This window comes from Bos javanicus, chromosome 18 (assembly GCF_032452875.1).
Source record: "Bos javanicus breed banteng chromosome 18, ARS-OSU_banteng_1.0, whole genome shotgun sequence".
Taxonomy (NCBI): Eukaryota; Metazoa; Chordata; class Mammalia; order Artiodactyla; family Bovidae; genus Bos; species Bos javanicus.
The window spans coordinates 39,602,892-39,622,015 of NC_083885.1; the positions used below are offsets into that span (position 1 = coordinate 39,602,892).

The window sequence follows — 19,124 nt, forward strand, 5'->3', positions numbered from 1 at the left end:
AAGCAATAACAAAACTGAATAAAATGATCAAAAACAACCACTTAGGGATTCTGGAAATTGAGCAGAGGTGTACAACAAATTGAGAAGTGTTTATTCAGGAAAAACTACTCAGCATCAGGTATGAGCAGTGAGAGCTTATAACTTCTTGTCTGGGACAGCGCCCACCCTGGGACCCAGTTCTTCAGCTGGTAATTCCACCAGAGTTGTTGTTGTTCAGTCTCCCAGTCATGTCTCACTCTTCCAGACCCCATGGACTACAGCTGGGCTAAGCTATAAAATAGCACCCTCATTGCCAGAGGGGACCAATTGGATTTGGAGCAGGACACAGAGGAAACCCAGTGCCCAAGGGTTTGTTAAAAAAAAACAGCAAGGATCTTCTCTTTCTCTGTTAGTCCCTCGGTTATGTCTGACCCTTTGTGACTCTATAGCTCTTCAGGCTCCTCATGGGATATCCCAGGCAAGAATATTGGAGTGGGTTGCCATGCCCTCCTCCAGGGGATCTTCCCAAACCAGGGATCAAAACTGGGTCTCCTGCATTGCAAGTAGATTCTTTACTCTGTGAGCCACCAGGGAAAGATCTTCAGTCAGTTCAGTTCAGTTGCTCAGTCGTGTCCAGCTCTTTGCGACCCCATGAATCCCAGCACACCAGGCCTCCCTGTCCATCACCAACTCCCAGAGTTCATCCAGACTCACGTCCATCGAGTCAGTGATGCCATCCAGCCATCTCATCCTCTGTTGTCCCCTTCTCCTCCTGCCTCCAATCCCTCCCAGCATCAGAGTCTTTTTCAATGAGTCAACTCTTCACATGAGGTGGCCAAAGTACTGGAGTTTCAGCTTTAGCATCATTCCTTCCAAAGAAATCCCAGAGCTGATCTCCTTCAGAATGGACTGGTTGGATCTCCTTGCAGTCCAAGGGACTCCCAAGAGTCTTCTCCAATACCACAATTCAAAAGCATCAATTCTTCAGCGCTCAGCCTTCTTCACAGTCCAACTCTCACATCCATACATGACCACAGGAAAAACCATAGCCTTGACTAGACGAACCTTTGTTGGCAAAGTAATGTCTCTGCTTTTGAATATGCTATCTAGGTTGGTCATAACTTTCCTTCCAAGGAGTAAGCGTCTTTTAATTTCATGGCTGCAATCGCCATCTGCAGTGATTTTGGAGTCCAAAAAATAAAGTCTGACACTGTTTCCACTGTTTCCCCATCTATTTCCCGTGAAGTGGTGAGACCGGATGCCGTGATCTTTGTTTTCTGAATGTTGAGCTTTAAGCCAACTTTTTCACTCACCACTTTCACTTTCATCAAGAGGCTTTTGAGTTCCTCTTCACTTTCTGCCATCAGGGTAGTGTCATCTGCATATCTGATGTTATTGATATTTCTCCCAGCAGTCTTGAATCCAGCTTGTGCTTCTTCCAGTCCAGCGTTTCTCATGATGTACTCTGCATATAAGCTAAATAAGCAGGGTGACAATATACAGCCTTGACGTACTCCTTCTCCTATTTGGAACCAGTCTGTTGTTCCATGTCCACTTCTAACTGTTGCTTCCTGACTTGCATATAAATTTCTCAAGAGGCAGGTCAGGTGGTCTGGTATTCCCATCTCTTTCAGAATTTTCCACAGTTTATTGTGATCCACACAGTCAAAGGCTTTGGCATAGTCAATAAAGCAGAAATAGATGTTTTTCTGGAACTCTCTTGCTTTTTCCATGATCCAGCGGATGTTGGCAATTTGGTCTCTGGTTCCTCTGCCTTTTCTAAAACCAGCTTGAACATCAGGAAATTCACGGTTCACATATTGCTGAAGCCTGGCTTGGAGAATTTTGAGCATTACTTTACTAGCGTGTGAGATGAGTGCAATTGTGCAGTAGTTTGAGCATTCTTTGGCATTGCCTTTCTTTGGGATTGGAATGAAAACTGACCTTTTCCAGTCTTGTGGCCACTGCTGAGTTTTCCAAATTTGCTGGCATATGGAGTGCAGCACTTTCACAGCATCATCTTTCAGGATTTGAAATAGCTCAACTGGAATTCCATCACCTTCACTAGCTTTGTTCATAGTGATGCTTTCTAAGGCCCACTTGACTTCATATTCCAGGATGTCTGGCTCTAGGTGAGTGATCACACCATCGTGATTATCTGGGTCATGAAGATCTTTTTTGTACAGTTCTTCTGTGTATTCTTGCCATCTCTTCTTAATATCTTCTGCTTCTGTTAGGTCCATACCATTTCTGTCCTTTATTGAGCCCATCTTTGTATGAAATGTTCCCTTGGTATCTCTAATTATCTTAGTGGCAAACAAACAAGGAAGGCAAATGCCATAGCTATCCTGAGGGTTTAGGCAAGCAACAGGGCAGTAGATTGGCCAGAAAGTTGATAGTGAAATCAAGAACCGAGATAGGCATAGTGGGTCTTGATGAGTTCCCACAGACCTCTGGTGATCCAGAAGGCCATGTACGGGAACAGCTATCCAGTTGTTTCTGGATTAGTACTGAGTGTTAAGTTATCCTGATCAAGGGATAGCTCCTAGGAAGCCAGACTTTTAAAGTAATGGAAAAAAAGAACAAACCATCCATAGGTATCTGGGGCTGCATTTTGTAGGGTAAACTGACTCTACAGAATTAGTCCAGTCAAGTCACTATAAATAACCAAAAGAACAACAATAGCAACAACCCATGAGGTGAAAAATCAGAGTTTAGAGTTTCTACAACATATCATATGAAGTGTCCAGCAGCTGCTGCCATCTGGCCTGACTACTAGGGACATGTGAACTCTGTTATGTCTGAGAGGACATAGAGGAGGCAGATGTAAATGCCAGATGATTGGAAGAAGCTGGAGAAATAGCTTGAGTATCATCGCAGGTCCCTAAGCTTTTGGGAGCTTCCATTCTAAGGTATCATGTTACCAAAATTCACGTGACATATACGTCAACATATCAAATAAAGTAAGTTTTATATACTTTGAAATTTTCATTGCTGTTTCATTTTTCCACGTGTGATTTGGCCACGACTTTTAAGAAGTTTGAGAGTTATTGTGCCACTTACTTAGCACGCAGGTCAGATCCACTCATGGTAAAGATAAAGGTGACCAGCAAATTCTTGAAGGGCTTTTTTCTGGTCATATATTAGTGGTTAAGATAGATCTGTGAGGGACTTCTTGGTGGTCCAGTGGCTATGATTCTGTGCTGCCAATGCAAGGGGTCCGGGTTTGATCCCTGGTCATGGAACTAGATCCTGCGTGCTGCAACTAAAGGATCTCGTGTGCCACAACTAAGATTCAGTACCGTCAAATACATATTTTTAAAAATTAAAAAAAAGATAGATCTGTGAGTCAGACTACCTAAGTTTAAATCCCAGATCCACTACCTGATAAATTTGGGAACTTGAGCAAGATATTTAATCTTTCTGGACCTGTTTCCTTCAAAGAAGTGAAAAGCTTTCCTTCATGAAAATGAGCATAATATTAAAACTGACCTCATAGGATTGTTGTAAGAAGTAAACAGATTAATATGCAAAACACCTAGAATTGGGGTTGACATATAATAAGTTCTGTGTAAGTATTAGCTGTCATATTTATTTTTTCTGTGTCACTTCACACCTGAACCTTCCCATAGTTTGTACAGAAGGGAAAACACAAGTTTGAATTTTTTTTTTAAAGAAGGGGAGGGCTTCCCTGGTGGCTCAGTAGTATAGAATCCACCTGCCAACAAAGGAAATATGAGTTCAATCCCTGATCTGGAAGATCCCACATGCCGTGGAGCCACTAAGCCTGTGGGCTACGACTACTGAGCCTGTGCTCTAGAGCCCAGGATCTGCAACTACTAAGCGCACTGCTGAAGCCCTTGGGCCCTAAAGAAGCCACTGCAATGAGACGCCCGCATGCCACAACTAGAGAGGAGCCCCCACTCCTCCCCGAGTAGAGAACGCCCGTGCAGCAATGAAGACCCAGCAGCCAGAAACAAATAAATGAGCAATTTTTTTAAAAAAGAGGGAAAAATCATGGTAGACATGACTTGAAGATGCATGGAAAAGGACAGTTGGAGTTGGAATATTACCATTGTGCTGGAATGTTCTTCCAGTTCTGCCTACATCAGACACAAATTGTGGCTGCCAGTTTCGGACTGTCACTCCATGATGAAAAACCAAAATATACAAAGTTGTCCAAATTGTCATTTTTATTAATGAGTATGTATATTTGGTCTGATTTATTTGGTACTTGTAAATCACATTTTTTATGAGTTTTAAAACATCAAAATGTTTGAATGTGTTCATATCTTACTTCCTCTTGGAAATGAACATTCACCTCTTGATTAAACTGGGTTGTTTAAGTACTCCCTTGAGCATGGAACTATCTAGAACTGTATTTAAAAAAAGTTAAACAAATATGGCCCTTGCCCTCAGAAATGCACAAACATGGAAAGAAACAGGGATATATACCCTTTCCTAGAGTCCACACTTTAGCAAAAGCACAGGCCAGGAACACGTTGATCAAATATTTACAAGACACATAAGCATTACAGTTAATAATTTTCATGTTAGGGCACACTGACATCTAAGTGAGAACTTAGTGGCAGTTAAAAATCAATAGAACAGTAAAAATCAGGAACTTCTATAAGCAGTTTCATTGGTCACTTTGATAGATTGATCATACATAAAATCTGAGAAAACACTACTGTATATATGTGTGTGTACCTAAAACTGTAACTTTATTTATTTTTTATTTATTTTAAAGAAAGGAGACAACGGTTCCTGGGAGACCCCAGAACAGCTAACATTCACATGCTTTGTAGTTATGGATTATTCCTTTGATGTCAGGCAATATTCATCACTAGTTCCACAAGACCAGGGTCCCTGTGGGTGGGAAACATTTGCAGGATCAATCTCCAGTCACTCTTTTTTGGTTCTTTCCTCACTCCCTGTGTCCCTCGGCAGCCTCTAATTATCCCATCTCATTTACTAGCTCTGCCTCGAATACCTGATGCTCATTTGAGGGGTCGGGGGCAGGAGAAGAGATGTCTTCCATGGCACATGCAATAAGGTGCAACACTGGAGTCAATGAGTCTGATGTTTCTCAATATTTGCTCTGTGTCAGAGACAGGCAGCCAGAGCTGATCTCTTGTTCCAAGGCAGTGAAAATCATTTTGTAAAGAGAGGGGAAGGAGTCCACTCAGCCTCAGGTCTGGAGGCTAGGAGGTTTGCCTGGCAGTGAGTCTAGCCTTCATTTGCTCTCATTTGGCAAACTGACCCCTCCCTCAAGCTTCCACTCAAGGTTTCATAAAGTCCTCTCCTTTCCTCTGGGCTCATCCTGAAGCTCCTTACAGACCTCCATGGTGACAATCATTGGTTTCCCAGCCTGTCTTACCTGTCTATCCCCATCACATACCACAGTACTAGTCACATCAAGGGCATTCAACAAATGTCAATAGGACAAAAGTCAACCAAAGTAGGTTGTTTCACTTGATGATCATTGGCCAGAAAATGCAAAGGCCTAATTAACCAGAGAGTAAGGGGGTCACTTTGGTTACAGAAGTTCATGATTTTTGTTATTTTACACTGGCAACCCACTCCAGTACTCTTGTCTGGCAAATTCCGTGGATGGAGGAGCCTGGTAGGCTAGTCCACGGGACTGCAAAGGGTCGGACATGACTGAGCAACTTCACTGGTGGTGGACAGGAAAGCCTGGCAGGCTGCAGTCCATGGGGTCACAGAGTCAGACATGACTGAACTGAACTAACTACCACTTGTGTGTGTGTGCTTAGTCGCTCAGTCATGTCCGACTCTTTGTGACCCCATGGACTGTAGCGTGCCAGGCTCCTCTATCCGTGGGGATGCTCCAGGCAAGAATACTGGAGTGGGTTGCCGTGTCCTCTGCCATGGGATCTTCCAACCCAGGGATCTAACCCAGGTCTTCCACACTGCAGGTGGATTCTTTACCATCTGAGCCACCAGAGAAGCTCAGGCTACCGCTTAAGTACCATAAATATAGGCTATTCTAGTTGGTATGAAGCAATGTAGTCTGGCGGATAAGAATGCAGATACCTAGAATAGCTGCCTTGGTGTCAGTTTTGACTTTGCCATTGGTAGCTGTGTGACCTTGAGCAAATTCCTTGACCTTTAGGCACCTGGGTTTTCTCATTCGTAAAACAGGGCTCATAACAGTACGTACCTCATGTTGTTGTGAATATCAGATGAGTTAACATCTGTAAAATGTTTATGTGCTTAGTTGCTTCAGTCATGTCCAACTCTTTTCGACCCTATGGACTGTAGACTGCCAGGTTCCTCTGTCCATCGGGTACTCCAGGTGAGAATACTGGAATGGATTGCCTGGCGAATGGGCTGACACTGTACAAGTACTCAATCGGTATTTGTTGATGAGTAAAATTATTTTAAATTCTCAGTACATTGTAAAACAAGATACTCATACTCTTTTTTTGGTTTTTCTTTCAGCTGCTTAATTTTATTTATTTATTTATTATTATATGATTATATTTTGGCTGTACCATGTGGCACGTCATATTTTAGTTCCCTGACTAGGGATCAAACTTGAGTCCCCTGCAGTGGAAATGTAGAGGCCTAAACACTGGAATGCCAGACAGTTTCCCCGTTGCTTAATTTTATGTTCTGGTTAGCTTAGGTATTGAAAATATCACTCTCTGGATTATTGCTGCATACACATGTGCTAAGTTGCTTCAGTCATGTCCGACTGTTTGCAACCCTTTGAACTATAGCCCACCAGGGATCTAAACAATGAACAGAGTTAATATAAGCAAAGAGCTTTGAATGGTGCCTGACACCATTCAAATGGAGCCTGACAAGGGCTCCATTTTAGCTGGCATTGTATTATTAATTTGTTCATTCAACACATATTTTCTGAGTGACTATTATGTGCTATAGCTCAGTTGGTAAAGAATCCACTTGCAATGCAAGAGACCCCAGTTTGATTCCTGGGTTGGGAAGATCTGCTGGAAAGGGATAGGCTGGTGGTGGTTTAGTCACCAAGTCATATCTGACTCTTGTGACCTCATGGACTGTGGCCTGCCAGGCTTTTCTGCCCATGGGATTCTCCAGGTGAGAATACTGGAGTGGGTTGCCATTTCCTTCTCCAGGGGATCTTCCCAACCCAGAAATAGAACCCAGGTCTCCTGCATTGCAGGCAGATTCTTCACCAACTGAGCTATGAGGGAACCTCATAGCTACGGGATAGGCTACCTACTCTAGTATTCTTGGGCTTCCCTGGTGACTCAGCTGGTAAAGAATCTGCCTGCAATGCAGGAGACCTGGGTTTGATCCCTGGGTTGGGAAGATCACCTGGAGAAGAGAAAGGTTACCCACTCCAGTATTCTGGCCTGGAGAATTCCATGGACTCTATAGTCCATGGGGTCGCAAAGAGTTGGACATGACTCAGTGACTTTCACTTTCTTTTCATTATGTGCTAGGAACCAGAGATACATTGGGGAACAAAGAAATCAACATTCCAATGAGGTAAAGGACAATAAATAGAACATGTAAAATTCAGATCATATTTCATAGATTTTAGGACACATGTTTTTATGTCTTAATATCTTAGAACTTGGGATGCATCTTGTAACTGATGGCATTTTTCTTTCGTACATAAAATGGTGATACATGTTTCATGCAATGGCATCTTAAATTTGATGTTATATGAGAGCATGTTAGGCTTCCTCAGTGGCTCAGTGGTAAAGAGTCCATCTGTGATGCTGGAACAGCAGGAGATGCAGGTTCAATCCCTTGGTCGGGAAGATCCCCTGGAAAAGGGAATGGCAACCCACTCCAGTATTCTTGCCTGGAGAACCCCATGGACAGAGGATCCTGGTGGGCTACAGTCCATAGGGTTGCAAAGAATTGGATGTGACTGAAGTGACTTAGCATGCACACACGCACGAGAGCATGTTAGATATAATCAATGATATAGAAAAAATAAGGCAGGATGAGGGTAGGGAACTTGAGAAGCTTTGCAACTTAAATATGGCATATACTCTTGTGTCTTTTTATATTCACATATTTTAGAAGTCAAAACCACAATTATTAAGTCAAATGATAGTTTAAAAACATTGTTTGTGCCAAATGCAATGTAGTATCCTGAATGGGACCCTAGAACAGAAATAGGACTTTGGTGGAAAAAGAGTGAAATCCAGATGAAGTTTGCAAGTATAATTAAGGGCTGAATCAATGATAATTTCTTAATTTTGATGATTATACTGTGGTTATATATAAACATTAGCAGGAACTGGGTAAGGGTATATGAAAAATCTGTACCTTCTTTACAACTTTTTTGTATATTTACTTTTATCATCAAATAAAAACTTTAACAAAAAGTGTTATTAGTGAACTTGAAGCCACTCTGTTTACCAAGAAATAACCTATTTGTTTGGACGCAGTTTCTTTGTAAGATATTTTACCCAGGAGGCACATTCATGCATGCAAACAGTTTTGGATTACAAGGCTGAAAGGTAGAAAAGACAAGAAGAGTTTCATGAACCAGAAGTAATAACCACTAACAATGATCAAATATTTGCACAGTTCCAGCATTGGTTAAAGTCCTTTATGCATGTTAATTGACCAGATCTGACCGCAACCCTATGATGTCGGTGCTATCATTATTCCCATTTTCACCAATGAAGAAACTGAAGCACAAGGGTTAAGTAATTTGCTCAATTTAGGAAATGATGAAACTGTGGTCCAAACCTCACTAGGGCAGTGGTCTTCAGGTGGGGATGAGCTTCACTTGTTCAAGGACCCAAAGAGCCAGTGTGGCCAAGCTTGGAGAAGTTGAGAGGTGGGGCGTGTATGGTAGGATGTAGTGTTTTGTCCACAAAGGACACTTCTGTTTCCTAAAAGAAAAACAAACCACCCTTTAGGTGATGTCATCCCATCTGTTTCTGCAAAATTACTGTCAGTGCCATCCTTCTCAGCACAGGTGTTTTGGTTTGGATTGGTTTTAGCTTTTTTTTTTTTTTTTTTTTTTTAGGTAACCTGTTATTATTCTTCCTTAAAAAAAAAAAATTAAGATGTACTTTACAAACAGGAAAATTCACTTTTTTTTTTTTTTAAGATTTTAGTAGTCAAGAGTTTTTTTTTTTTAATTTTTTAATATAGTGGAGGGGAAACAACTGGAAAATCTCAAACAAACCTATGGATTATTATTATTTTTTTTTAATATGGAACGCTTCACAAATTTGTGTGTCATCCTTGTGCAGGGGCCATGCTAATCTCTGTATTGTTTCAATTTTAGTATATGTGATGCCGAAGTGAGCTCTGGGTTATTTTTTTTTAATTGGAGTAGAAAATTCACTGTTTTGTGTGTGTGTGTGTGTGTGTGTGTGTGTGTGTGTACAGTTCTGCAGTCTTTGTCAAATGTGTACAGTCATATAGCCAGCACCACAAAAAAGATATGGACAGTGTCCTCCAAAATTCCTACTGGTAGCCATCCCTTCCCCCACTTCCAGCCCCTGGGAAACCACTGAGCTGTTTTCTCTCCTTGTAATTCAACCTTTGCCAGAACATCCTACAAATGAAATCATACTATCACTTTTTCAGTCTGGCTTCTTTAACTTATCCTAATGCATTTGAGATTCATTCCTGGTGATGGTGTATTGGCAGTTCATACCTTTTTATTGCTCTGTAGTTTCTCTTTATTTGGATGTACTAATATTTGTTTACTAATTCATTAGCTTAAGGACATTTATGCTGTTTCCCATTTTTGACAGTTACAAGTATAGTATAAACATTCACATCCAGAGTTTTGTGTGAAATAACTTAAAAAAAATCTTTTCCTGTAATACAGTAAGATGACTTTTAGTGTTGTATGGTTAAGTATGTGGAACTTCATGAAAAAACATTGTTTTCCAATCCAGAGTACTCATCTTAAAAAAAGAACATCAGTTTTCTTTATATGTATGCTCAAGAAGTTTCTGTTAGTATTACAATAATAAATGTAGTAGGGTTAATGGAGCATTAAATATTATCTTGAAGGAGCATTGAGATGCTTTTCTTTTTTCTTCATCATCTGTGACCTTCATTTGCCTTTTACTCAGAGTTGCCCATCTTACAGGGAAGACCAGGAAGTGTTACAGCAGAGGGAGAATCTAAGCTCAGCTCTGACTTCTAAAAAGGATTCTCAAAGTTTATTTTAAAGACATTAGCTGTGAGAACCAGAGTTTTTGATCCTCTTTATGAAAGAAAGGGAAAAGGCTTTTGGCAAATCAAATGAAAGGTCAGGGTTTATCTGTATGCAGTGGATTGAAAAGAGAGACAAGAGGAAAAAGCAAACTGCCTTTCCCTGAGGAGGGGGTAAGAGTGGGAGGTGAGTGGGGGCGAGGGGGTCAAGGAGCCGGGAACTCTGTGATTTTCTTTGCCTTTCCCTAACTTTCCTGCAGAAGACTTCCACATAGAGACTGAACTTGGAGGCCCAGCCCTTCAGCTGCCAGTTATTGTTGCTCAGTCGCTAAGTCATGTCCAACTCTTTGTGACCCCATGGACTACAGTATGCCAGGCTCCCCTGTCCTCCACCATCTCCCAGAGTTTGCTCAAATTCATGTCCATTGAGTCAGTGATGCCATCCAACCATCTCATCCTCTATCATCCCGTTCTCCTCCTGCCTTCAATCTTTCCCAGCATCAGGGTCTTTTCCAGTGAATCAGTTCTTCGCATCAGGTGGCCAAAGTATTGGAGCTTCAGCTTCAGCATCAGTCCTTCCAATGAATATTCAGGGTTGATTTAATTTAGGATTGACTGGTTTGATCTCCTTGCAGTCCAAAGGACTCTCAAGAGTCTTCTCCAGCACCATAGTTCAAAAGCATCAATTCTTCGGCACTTAGCCTCCTTTATGGTTCAACTCTCACGTCAATACATGGCTACTGGAAAAACCATAGCTTTGACTCTGTGGACCTTTTTCGGCAAAGTGATGTCTCTGCTTTTTAATATGCTGTCTAGGTTTGTCATAGCTTCTCTTCCGAGAAGCAAGTGTTTTTTTAATTTCATGGCTGCAGTCACTGTCTGCAGTGATTTTAGAGCCCAAGAAAAGAAAATCTGTCACTGTTTCCAATTTTTCCTCTTCTATTGCCATAAAGTTCCAGGGATACTCACTAAACCCTGGATATAAGAGGTGGGCCCATTACCTGGGGCAGGGAGAGGGGAGGAGGAAGGCTGGCAGCTGCTTCAGTGTGGGTGGGAGGAGGCCAGCCCCAGCACTTGGGAGCCATGCAATCCGCTTCCCAGGTGGCATCCTTCCATGCTGTGACAGTCTATGACTGCCTAAATAGTTTCTAGAACCAGAGTGGGATATTTAAAAATAAATTAACAGCTTTTCCATTCCTTTTATAAAACCTAGGGTCAGAGTCCTACCACCATAACCACTGATACCATAGTTCCCTCAAAGCAGCACTTTGCAGGACTCTCAGGTGACAGCCAAGGGAACAGCTCGATTGGAAGAGCCTTGGGAGAGATGGAGCAGGTTGCGTGTAAAGTCCCTTTCAGGTGGACTCACTTCCTGGGGGTGACTGCAGGGTTCTCCCCAGCAGAGCCCCAGTTCTCTACAGACTCAACCAGAAGGATAACCTCCTAATTCCCCCTGCATCTCTGTCTGGTCCTCTGGCCTTTGCCTGGCAACTACAGAATGAGGTGATCCTGCTGACCCACCAGCAACAGCACTTTGCAGGTTTTATTTTAGTTTTCGTGGGGTCAGCACTGATGCAGTTGACATTCCTAACTCCTCACGTCTAAAGACATCTATCGACAGTGAGTTGGGGCCAGAGGACCAGTCTGGGGCGGTGAAACAAATTTTCCTGTCTTAAACCAGTGTCCCTAGTTAGTCCTCTCAGAAGCAAGACTAAAGCACTTTCTCTCTTACTCCATCTGCTGCCGCCCTTTCCTTGGCTCACTCAGCCCACTGGCCTGGCCACACCCTGAACACACCAGGTGCCAGCCCACCTCAAGGCTTTGCCCTGCTGTTCCTTCTGCCTGGAATGCCTGTTCTCCTGTCATCCACTGCACTCATTCTCTCTTCTTTCCTTTCTCCATTAAATGTCACTGCCTCAGGGAGGGTGTAGGCAGTGGGGAGCTGTTCTAATGATCTTACACAAAATACCAGTAGTCTAATCTCATGCTCTGCCTCATTCTTATCTGTGATATTGATGCCTCCTGACATATGTTTCTTTGTTCATTGCTTCTCTTGCCCCATAGGAATGTCAGTTCCAAGAATGTAGGGGCAGGGCTTGCCTTGTTCTTTCACTGCTGTCTCCCCAGTATTAGGCATGTGTGTGGCTCATAGATACTTATGGAGTGACTTTATTAATTAAAATTGGTTGCAGAACTCTTGCTGTAGAAGGGCTTTAAGTGACAAGTAGGCACAATGCCCCACCTCTCTCCATGTTTTGGTTCAAACCTGAAATCCTATTATCCTGACTTGTTCTTTTTTTTTACATTGAAATGTAGTTGATTTGTAATGTTAGTGTTAGTTTCTGGCGTACAGAAAAATGATTCAGTTATACATATATATCTTTCTCCTATTCTTTTCTGTTATAGCTGTTTATTACAGAATATTGAATACAGCTCCCTGTGCTATACATTAGGACCTTGTTGTTTATCTATTTTATGTATAGTAGTTTGTATCAGCTAATCCCAAACTCCTAATTTACCCTACCCCACCCTCTTTCACCTTTGGTAACCACGTTGTTCTTTTTTATTCTCTCCCTCCCAGTCCTCCCATGGAGGGTGATGTGTACCCTATGGTACTCTTCTCAATCACTAGAGACCCCCATCACGTCTTTGTTTCGTCAGAGTCTCGCGGGAACTTGATGTTCCCAGACTTGGGTAATTCACTGTAGTTTGGCCCCTATCGATGATTCCCTCCCTTTCATGGATCTGAGCAGTGAATCCAGATAAAATTTGCTGGGTTGCATCACCTCTGGCACTTATTTCCAGGCAGAAGAGCAAAGGAGTGTCCTTGAGGCCTCATTGGGGGATGAGAGCAGCAAACCCTTTAAACTTCGGGACATTTCTGTGCTTCTTGGCTGAGAGAATTCTTCAGAACCGCAGACCCATGAAAATGTACTTGGAGTGAGACTTCCCTGGTGGTTCGGTGGCTAAGACTCCACTCTCCCAATGCAGGGGGACCGGGTTTGATCCCTGGTCAGGGAATTAGATCCCGTGTGCTGCAACTGAAAAGGTCCCACATACTGCAGTGAAGATCAGCGATCCCATGTGCCACGACTAAGACCTGGTGCAGCCAAATAGATAAATATTAAAAAAAAATTCTTGAGACTTTCTAAAACGTTCACAGATATCCAGCATCCCAGTAGATGACCGAATATCAAGAATACGTGACCCATGGGCAAGCATAAGATTCAGGACCGACATTGAGCCTCATAGGGCTGGAAGAAAAACTGCCTAACTTTGAACAGCTTCAAAAATTTCTAATAGCTATTTAAATGTCTGTATAATTATTTGCTTAAAGTCTCTCATTAGACTTTAATAATAGTATTCTGAGAGCAGGGTTTGTATCCATCTTCTTGAATCCTGTGTCTGTAGAACTTAAAACAATGCCTAACCAATGGTAGGTACTCCGTAAGCAGAGATAAGTCAATTACTGAATGAATATGGTAGAAAAGTCTCTGATTTCTACAGAAGTGGTCATTTTCATGTTTTTTTAAATATATTCATTTTCAGCGATAGCCACTGTTGGCTACATTTTCATGCAGCTGGAGGTAAGACATGAATGGGGACTAAGAATTAGGAAGATAAGGTATGACGCCAGGAGCTGAGGCAACTGGTAAATATTGAACAGCTATCAAAACACAATCAATTATGGAATGATTTCAATGTCTATCAGCAGATGAATGGATAAACAAAATGTCCTGTATTCATCCAATGAAAATTACTCAGCCATGCAAAGAATGAAATCCTGATGCTGTTGCTAAGGCGCTTCAGTCGTGTCCAGCTCTGTGGGACCCCATAGATGGCAGCCCACCAGGCTCCCCCGTCCCTGGGATTCTCCAGGCAAGAACACTGGAGTGGGTTGCCATTTCCTTCTCCAATGCAGGAAAGTGAAAAGTGAAAGTGAAATCACTCGGTCGTGTCCGACTCTAGCGACCCCATGGACTGCAACCTACCAGGCTCCTCTGTCCATGGGATTTTCTAGGCAAAAGTACTGGAGTGGGGTGCCATTGCCTGATACTTGCTACAAATGGATGAAACTTGAGGACGTTATGTTAAGTGGAATAAGTCAGACGAGAAAGACTACTTATTATACAGTTCCCACTTATAGGAAATGTTCAGAATAGGCAAGTAGATTAAAGGTTGCCAGAGGCAAGGCAAGATTGAGCAGTAGAGTGATACTGCTGATAGGTACAGGATTTCTTTTTGGAATGATGACAGTGTCTTGGAATTGGATGGTGGTGATGATTGTACAACCTTATGAATATACTAAAACCCAGTGAATTGTATACTTGGAAAGGATGAATTTTGCAGAATACGAATTATATCTCAATTTTTAAAGACAGCCCAAAATAATATTTTTATTATGAGAAAAACAGTGAGAAATTGTAGTCTAGAGACAGGCTGATGGATTGGAGCATAGTTTAGACACTAGGTTATTTTCAACATCAGAATGGCAAGAACACAGAATCATTTCCCAAGAATCTAAGCTTATTTGCCTGGTGACTCCCTCTGTAAGTACAAATGACACTCTTTTTTGATGAATGCCAAGAATTGGAGTGGGACTGAGGTCCTAGACATTCTCAAATGAAAGTTTTGAATAAAGGGAAATGACTGAGTTACTGTGAGAATGGTTTAAATGATTATGCAAAGTGCAAAATAAACAGGTTGGTATTATTTGCTAAGCTCCATGAAAGAAGTAGCCAGCAGGTGCTTCAACCAGCAAACAGATGAAAGGTTTGTTTTCTCTTTAGCCTTTAGTGTCCTGACATGAAGTGAATGGCCATAACGTTAAAAGCTCAACTTGCCTTCCCCTTTCACCATGAGAAAAACATCAGACAAACCCAAGCTGAGGAACATTCTATACAAAATTGCCAAGGTCATGAAACACTAGGTCTGAGAAACTGTTCCAGATTAGAGGAAATTTTTTTGGATTAGATTGGACTCAGGGCACATGACCATTACATATAAAGTGGTCTCCTGGAGCAGAAAAAGGATTTTAGTGGGAAAACCTAGTGAAATCTAAATAAAATGTGGAGTTTGGTGAATATTAATGGACCAACATTTATTTCTTAGTTCTGATTAAGAACATGCCATGGTAATGTAAGATATTAAAAATAAGGGGAAAACTGGGTGAAGGTATGTGGGAACTCTTTGTACCATCTTCATACCTTTTCTGTAAATCGAAGTCTATTCTAAAATATTTACTTTAAATTTTAAAAGTTCAACCAGAGTAACCTCTGTGTTCTGACAGCCTTCTCTTTATCTAGCTCGCAGGTCTGTGGTTTGTATGTGGGTTGGTTTTTAGTTACTTGATAGTGAACGTGGGAACAAATTGTGAAGCTCTCTGTGTGAATGTGAGATGGCGCCATGAATGAACAAAGCTCAACCTAGCCACCTAGCCCCTCCTGCATCCCTCACCTCATCGTCTGTAACTGGGCAAAGGCTTCAGTTTTGCCTCATTGATCACCCCTTCTGCCATTCCTCTCCCTCTGGTTTATGTACTATTCACTGCCAGCTGGCGGGCAAGCATTGGGTATGGCTGATAGAAGGTATCAGGCCAGACCTGAAGGAGGTTGTCAAGAAGTGTAAGGACTGCTCTCAACCTTGCACTTCCTCAGGGAGCTTACAGTCCACCAGGGGAGTTAAAACTTACGAATTCCTCTGTACCAACAGATGAGTGATCACTGGGAATGATTCAGGATCGAAAGTTAGAAAATAACAAGTAATAAGTAATAGAAGGTGAATCCTCCATGCTTAATCCACATAATTGATTCACTATCTTCTTAAAGTTATCCCCAGTGACTCTCCATGGTGTTTTTTTTTTCCCCTTTTTTTTTTTTTTTTTTTTCTATTTGAGAAAGAAAGGACTGTATTTCTCAACTCACTTGGTCCTGTAAAGTGGGGCAGACTTGTGTAGTGGAATCTAGAACCAGATGGTAAGATTGGAACTGCAACTCACCATTCACTACTATGGGACTTGTTTTCATCTTTAAAATGGAAATGAAACAGGCCTTACCTCTGGGAAGGAGGTGAGGATTATGAGTTGATTTGAATAGAGTGTATCAAATAGTGCTGGTTATAGGATAAATTGGAGAAGGCAATGGCAACCCACTCCAGTACTCTTGCCTGGAAAATCCCATGGGCTGAGGAGCTTGGTAGGCTGCAGTCCATGGGGTCGCTGAGGGTTGGACATGACTGAGCGACTTCACTTTCACTTTTCACTTTCCTGCATTGGAGAAGGAAATGGCAACCCACTCCAGTGTTCTTGCCTGGAGAATCCCAGGGACGGGGAGCCTGGTGGGCTCCTGTCTATGGGGTCACACAGAGTCAGACACGACTGAAGTGACTCAGCAGCAGCATAAGATAAATAGCCATGAGCATAAACTCTTATGCCTGGGTCAAGAAAAGAAGGATGTGGCAAGAGATGTATAAAAATGGGGGGACACAGGGTTATAGGTGATTCCTAAAAACCAGGTTCAAAAAATTTTTTGGAGTCTTAGTAAGACCACAGTATCATATGGAATACCAAATTCTGATATATAAGGCCTATGGATGTACCCCTAAGGAAAAATATTTCAGAATATTAATTGTGGGCAAAATAGTTAACAGTGCTTATCTCTGGATGGGTGGGACTATTTTAAAAATACTTTCTTATTGGAAAATGAAAAGGTGGAAAGTAGAAAGGTGGTTGCCAAGGGCTAGGGGGAGGGGAGGGGGAGAATTGGTTTAATGGGTATAGAGTTTTAGATTTGCAAGATGAAAAAGTTCTGGAGAACTGTTGCACAAAATGAATATACCTAACAGTGCTGAACTTTATTCTTAAAAATGATGAAGATGGCAAATTTAATGTTATGTGTTTTGTGTTTTTTGTTTTTTTGCCACACACACACAACCACTTTTCTATGGCAAACACAATAGTATATTTAAGAACAAACTCAGTGCAAGTTTGATTTTTAAGTGAAAGCCTTAATGGTTGGTTGGTGTACCTTTTAGTGAGTGTTTCTATGGTTTACTGGACCCTGACTGCCCGGTGAAGATTAGCTGGTGGCCGTTAGGCTCCATAAGCATGTTTGGGCCTTCTCTTTCATTCTCCCTGCTCTACCTTCTATGGAGAGAAAACGTGAACTACAGAAGAGGGGTGTTACTGAAACTTGTTTGCTTTGTCTCTTTTCCCTTCTCATATGGGTTTGCTTGTCAGCTACTGAATGAGGGTGTGCCCAGGGATGGCCTTCTGACCCAGCGGCCCCTGCTCCCTTCACACACCCTCAAGCCCTGCTGGTTCTGCGTCAGTTGCATTATTTGCAGGACCACCCTCAAAAACCCCGTGCTGCTGGCTGTTCTTTGATCTGTAAACCTGAGTCTGAGCCAGCTGGATTGAGACAGAGGAGGCTAGGCCAGTGATTTCAGAGCTGCTGTTTTGTTGCCTTGCAGTGCCTTCCTTGGCCCAGGTCTCACCCAAGAAAAAATCTAGCCCCCGGGCAAGATAGGTGAGGGCTTGTAAACAGGTAATTCACAAAATGTGAAGAGATATTCAGTTCAGTTCAGTCTCTCACTCTTTGTGACCCCATGGACTGCAACACTCCAGGATTCCCTGTCCATTACCAACTCCCGGAGCTTGTTCAAATTCATGTCCATAGAGTTGGTGATGCCATCCAACCACCTCATCCTCTGTCATCCCCTTCTCCTCCTGCCTTTAATCTTTCCCAGCAGCAGGGTCTTTTCCAGTGAGTCAGTTCTTTGCATCAGGTGGCCAAAGTATATTGAAGTTTCAGCTTCAGCATCAGTCCTTCCAATCAATATTCAGGGCTAATTTCCTTTAGGATTGACTGGTTTGATCTCTTTGCAGTCCAAAGGACTCTCAAGAGTCTTCTCCAACACCACAGTTCAAAACATCAATTCTTTGGTGCTCAGCTTTCTTTATAGTCCAACTCTCACATCCCCATAGCTTTGACTAGATGGATCTTTGTTGGCAAAGTAATGTCTCTGCTCTTTAATATGCTGTCTAGGTTGGTCATAGCTTTTCTTCCAAAGAACAAGTGTCTTTTAATTTCATGGCTGCAGTCACCATCTGCAGTGATTTTGGAGCCCAAGAAAATAGTCTGTCACTGTTTCCCTTGTTTCCCCATCTATTTCCCATGAAGTGATGGGACCAGATGCCATGATCTTAGTTTTCTGAATGTTGAGTTTTAAGCCAGTCTTTTCACTCTCCTCTTTACTTTCATCAAGAGACTCTAGTTCTTCTTGGCTTTCTGCCATAAGGTGGTATATATCTGAGGTTATTGATATTTCTCCCAGCAGTCTTGATTCCAGCTTGTGCTTCATCCAGCCTGGCTTTTCGCATGATGTACTCTGCTGCTGCTGCTGCTGCTGCTAAGTCGCTTCAGTCATGTCCGACTCTGTGGGACCCCATAGATGGCAGCTCACCAGGCTCCTCTGCATATAAGTTAAATTAGCAGGGTGACAATATACAGCCTTGACGTACTCCTTTCCCGGTTTGGAACCAGTCTGTTGTTCCATGTCCAGTTCTGACTACATGAAAAATGACCACCCTCACTAAAATAAAAAGGAACAGAAATAACAACAACCTTTAATACACTCTTTTTTTTTCTATTGATCAATTGAGCAAAGATTTTTTTCAGAAAATAACTCTCAGGGTTTGCAAGCAATTGCTAATAGGAAGGTAAATGGCCATTCTGAAAGGAAGCTGGCAATGTGTGAGAAGAACTGTACGTTTTTCATTCTAGAATATAATTTTCCATAAAGGGTTAGGAAGATAGAAGAATTTAGTACGAGATAAAGGTGACATTTCAAATTAACAAGGAGAGACTTTCATTTTTGGTGATATTAAGGTCTGGAGGACCTGGCAGATCTCCAGTTATAAAAATATCTAGAAATGTTGGGTTAAATATAACAAAATGCCTAACTGAGCTCCAAAGATAAAAATGGAATGC

General features: G+C 42.0%; 1 protein-coding gene and 1 non-coding gene across 3 annotated transcripts in view; one reads left to right on the top strand and one right to left on the bottom strand.

The window, feature by feature from the left end:
• Nucleotides 1-19,124, top strand: part of TAT (tyrosine aminotransferase) — a 58,057-nt gene that overhangs the window by 20,463 nt on the left and 18,470 nt on the right. The window lies entirely within an intron of this gene.
• LOC133231225 (U6 spliceosomal RNA) lies at nt 9,171-9,274 on the bottom strand. Its single transcript, XR_009731100.1, has one exon. It is a non-coding gene; the product is annotated as a U6 spliceosomal RNA (small nuclear RNA).